Source organism: Melanerpes formicivorus, unplaced genomic scaffold (assembly GCF_026170545.1).
Source record: "Melanerpes formicivorus ecotype bairdi unplaced genomic scaffold, bMelFor1.0.p_v2 SCAF_14, whole genome shotgun sequence".
NCBI lineage: Eukaryota > Metazoa > Chordata > Aves > Piciformes > Picidae > Melanerpes > Melanerpes formicivorus.
The window spans coordinates 233217-237592 of record NW_027142366.1 but is presented as its reverse complement, the minus strand read 5'-3'; the positions used below and the strand labels follow the sequence as shown (position 1 = coordinate 237592).

General features: G+C 58.1%; 1 protein-coding gene and 1 non-coding gene across 5 annotated transcripts in view; one reads left to right on the top strand and one right to left on the bottom strand.

The window, feature by feature from the left end:
• Positions 1 to 3167: 3167 nt before the first annotated feature.
• LOC137445577 (small nucleolar RNA SNORD60) lies at positions 3168 to 3252 on the bottom strand. The gene has a single exon (XR_010988434.1). It is a non-coding gene; the product is annotated as a small nucleolar RNA SNORD60 (small nucleolar RNA).
• A 448-nt stretch (positions 3253 to 3700) lies between these two features.
• LOC137445062 (E3 ubiquitin-protein ligase TRAF7) overlaps positions 3701 to 4376 on the top strand; it is a 29678-nt gene continuing 29002 nt past the window's right edge. For 3 of the 4 annotated variants that reach the window (XM_068146465.1, XM_068146467.1, XM_068146466.1), the window contains exon 1: positions 3705 to 3808. The gene's annotated coding sequence lies outside the window, so the exon portion shown is untranslated. Of the gene's footprint in view, positions 3809 to 4376 lie in introns of all 4 variants that reach the window. The other variant, XM_068146464.1, reaches the window with a different exon arrangement.

Below are 4376 nucleotides of genomic sequence, written 5' to 3'. Positions count from 1 at the left end.
CGTTGTGGCCCCAAGGGTAATTTCATTGCCCAACACACACTCGTAGTGATCAATATCATCATCAGTGATGCCTGAGAGGAAGATTGAAGCACCCACAGCAAGGCTGCAGGTGAGTGGTGTCTGGAAGTCTGAAGGATGAGCTGGGAGCCGTCCGGGGGGACCTGGGCAGGCTGCAGAGCTGGGCTGAGGAGATTCTCATCAGGGTCAGTAGGGCAAAGGGCAAGGTCCTGCACCTGGGTCAGGACAATCCTAAGTATCAGTCCAGGCTGGGGGCCGATGAAATTGAGAGCAGCCCTGCAGAGGACTTGGGGTTGCTGGTTGGGGAGAAGCTGGACAGGAGCCAGCAATGGGCACTAGCAGCACAGGTGGCCAGGGGCAGCCTGGGCTGCATCCAAAGCAGTGTGGCCAGAGAGGGAGGAGATCCTGCCCCTCTGCCCAGACCTCACCTGCAGGGCTGTGCCCAGCTCTGGAGCCCTCAGCACAGGAAGGACCTGGAGCTGATGGAGCAGGGCCAGAGAAGGCCACAAAGATGATCAAGGGGTTGGAGCAGCTCTACTACAAGGACAGACTGAGGGAGCTGGGGCCGTGCAGCCTGGGGAAGAGCAGGCTCTGGGGAGACCTAACAGCAGCCTGCCAGGACCTGAAGGGGCTACAGGAAGGCTGCAGAGGGACTGCTCCCAAAGGGCTGCAGGGACTGGACCAGAGGCAATGGTTTGAAATGAGAGCAGAGCAGATTGAGATTGGATGTGAAGAAAGGGTCAGCACCAGGAGGCTGCTGGAACACTGCAGCAGGTTGCCCAGGGAGGTGGTTGAGGCTCCATGCCTGGAACTATTCAAGGTGAGGCTGGACAGGGCTCTGAGCAACCTGATCTAGGGGAGGATGTCCCTGCAATGACCTTAGGAGATCCCTTCCAACCCAAACCATTCCATCATTTTATGAAATGTCAAATACTTCAGCTCTTGCCCAAACCCATCAACATTCTTCTGTTACCACCATGGGTTCAGGTGCTCCAGTGCACCCAGCAAGATGCTATGCTGAGGTGCAGGACTTGTTTTAACATCCTCTACTTCTTCAAAAGCATTCATAGTAGAAATGGTTTGCTGGGTGCCCACAAGAAAAGTTTGTAGCTGCCTGGTGGCTTTTCAAGCCACCTGTAGGACCAAGAACAGAAGCAAAAGCAGAACATGCATTTTGAAAACTTTATTCAATCTGCCAGCTGCAAAATTGGCCTCAGAGAAGCCAAAGTGGAGGTACAGCAGCAAAAAACCTCAGGAATCACAAGGGTGAAGTTGATTTGAGGCTGAGAGAGGAGTAGTTATATTCCTATATCTGCTGAATGTCAAGGACTCCCAAGATGTAAGTCAACTATCTGAACCACCTGGCAAATAGTCCATCCAGTGAATCCAGCCACATTTACCTTCATCTCTGCAGAAAGCTGATGACTTTTGATTTTTATGTACTTTAGGCAGCTTCTTGCTTTGTGCTTTCACATCTTCCCTGACTCCCGTAACAGGAGAAACTCCCAAAGAATCACAGAATGGAAGATCATCCCCCCTGCCAGAGCAGGTCACACAGCAGCACATCCAAGTGGGTTTGGACAGCCTCTAGAGACGGAGACCACACGGTCTGGGCAGCCTGCTCCAGGCTCTGACACCCTCACAGTGACAAAGTTTCCCCTTCTGTTCCCCTGGCACCTCCTCTGCTCCAGCCCTGCACAACTTTATCACCGCCAATGAGGACAGCTCTCAGGCTCCTCTGCTCCCAGCTCCAAGCCCCAGCTTGTCCTCACAGGGAGATGTTCCACTGCCTGCAGCAGCTTTGTGTCTCTGTGCTGGACTCTTTCAAGCAGTTCCCTGAAGTCCTCCCTGAACTGAGGGGCCCAGAACTGGACAATATTCCAGATGTGGCCTCACCAGGGCAGAGTAGAGGGAGAAGAGACCCTTCTGATCCACCCCAGGAGGCCTTTGGCCTTCTCAGCCACAAGGGCGCGTTGCTGGCTCCTGGGCATCCTGCTGTCCACCAGGACCCCCAGGTCCTTTTCCCCTCCACTGCTCTCCAACAGATCAGGCCCCAGCCTATCCTGCTCCATGGGGGTGTTCTCTCTCAGATGCAAGACTCTACCCTTGGCCATGTTAGGTTTCAGTCAATTTGTCCCTGTCCAGCTCTGCAGCCTGCCCAGCTCTGCCTAAGCGCAGCACAGCCCTCCTGTGCCAGCCACCCCTCCCAGTCTGGTGCCATCAGCAAACTGACCGACAGTACCCTCATCCAGGTCGTTGCTGAATATATTGAACAGCTCTGATTCCTCTACTGATCCCTGAGGGACTCCACTAGACACAGGCCCCCAACTAGACTCTGTCCCATTGACCACAACTCTCTGACTTCTTTCCTTCAAGCAGTTCCCATCTACCTCACTTCCCGATTATCCAGACCACCCTGCCTCAGTTCAGCTGTGAGGATGCTGTGGCAGACAGCGTCAAATGCTTTCCTGAGATCAAGATAAACCACATCCACTGCTGTACTATCACCCATCCACCTGCTTATGTCCTCACAAAGAGCCATCAGGTTGGTTAAACTTGACTTCCCCTTGGTGAAATCATGCTGACTGTTCCCATGGACCTTCTTATCCTCTGTATGCCTAGAAGCAGTGCCGAGGATAAGTTGCTCTATCACCTTTCCAGGAGTGGAGGGGCGGCTGACCAGCGTATAGGAGTGGGTTTCGGAGCCATACCGGGAGCTGCACTGCCTGCTCTGCTCCACAGCCCACCCGACCCATCGAATAACAGCTAAGCCAGAGGGCCAGCTAACCACTCCAGCCCCAGCTTCACCCACTGGTGCTTTCCCCGCGGCTGCAGATCCCGGAAATACCTCAGAGGGCCGCAGAAACTAGCGGCTGCACATTTTACCACCCTAGAACACCGGGAGCAGCGTACTGCCTGCCCAGGAGCCCCCCGGCAGGCCGCGCACAGAGGATGCCGGTGTCGGAGCCTAAGGAAGGCCAGCAGCCGCCAGGCCTCACACATCGGGTTATCCCTCGTCTCAGATCCCGTCAGGCCACCGCGATCCGATTCCCGTGGTCGCGATCCCGCTCCCGCCGAGCCCTGCGGAGAGAAGGCAACGTGTGGAGAGCGGCCCGGCCCGGCCCGCGCGGCTCCCCCGCCGCTCCCTCGGGCCTCAGTTATGCATCGTCAGCAGGGGCGGCGGCCGCCGCACTCAGACGAGGTGTCAGAAAGGTTGAGAGATCATCAGCGGCCCGCCCACGCTAACGGGCAGCGCATTCCCGGTTACCGGCCATAGAACCCACTCGCACTCACCTCCCACGTGGAAAGGCCGAGCCCCTCCCCCACAGCAGACTTTATAGAATCCCCCACGCCTCTATTGGTCAGAATGCAGCCAGTCAGAAGCGTGTAGCGTGATCGTCCTCCCACCTCCCCCAACTCTCATTGGTCGCCGCCTTTCCGCGCGCCAATGGTGCCGCTCAGCGCTGTGGTGGTCTGCTGCCGTCTGATTGGCCTTTGGAGGGGGCAGGGCCAAGCCAGTAGGAGCAGTGGTTGTAACATAGAGTGACCGGGAAAGAGCCAATCAGCGCTCAGTCTCAGGGGCTGCTGGGAGTTGTAGTCCCAGCGCCCCGGAAACGCGGATAGGGAACCGGCGGAGGGCGGCCCTGCAAACTACAAGTCCCAGGAAACACGGTGCGCGGCGCTTCCGGCCCGAGCGGCAGCTGAGCCGCTGGACGAGCCGGGAACAGGCCCGGGGTCGCGATGTGCCGGGGGCGGGCACCGGCACTCCGGCCGCCGCCGCTGCTGTCAGGTACGAGAGGCGCCGGGCCGGGCTGGGCTGAGTGGGATCGGCTAGACGCGGGGCTGAGTGAGCTCCGTGAGGAGAAGGGCCGGGCCGGGCTGGACTGGGCTGGGCTGAGCGGCGTGTTCGGTGAGGGTCGGAAGAGCTGGGCTCCCCGCCGAGGGGCTGCGCGGAGGTCGGGCGGGTGCCCTCGCGTTCTGCAGGTGTCTGCGGCAGCTTCCCTGTGTGCTGCGGGGATGCTCGGGGCAGCGGCAGGGACTGTCACCTGCCGGCAAACTTGCCTCCCCCCTCTCTTCCCTTCCCTCCCCTTCCCCAGTGCATGTGTTGGGTTTTAAACGCTGTGGAGGTGCCAGTGTGATGGTTCAGGTGCGGGGAGGAACTGCTCTCTCGCCTCTTCTGTTGCTTGATCCGCGGTGAATCCTGTCCACGTCCTTCTTTCCTCGCCGCGGCTGCCTTGCTTTTGGCGTCAGACCTATTTCATCATGGGGAGTGCTTGTTTTATCTTTTTTTTTGCTCCGAGACTTGCCCGGCTTGGGGCACATGTTGCTGATGGTTCAGAGTAACCTCACTTCCTTGC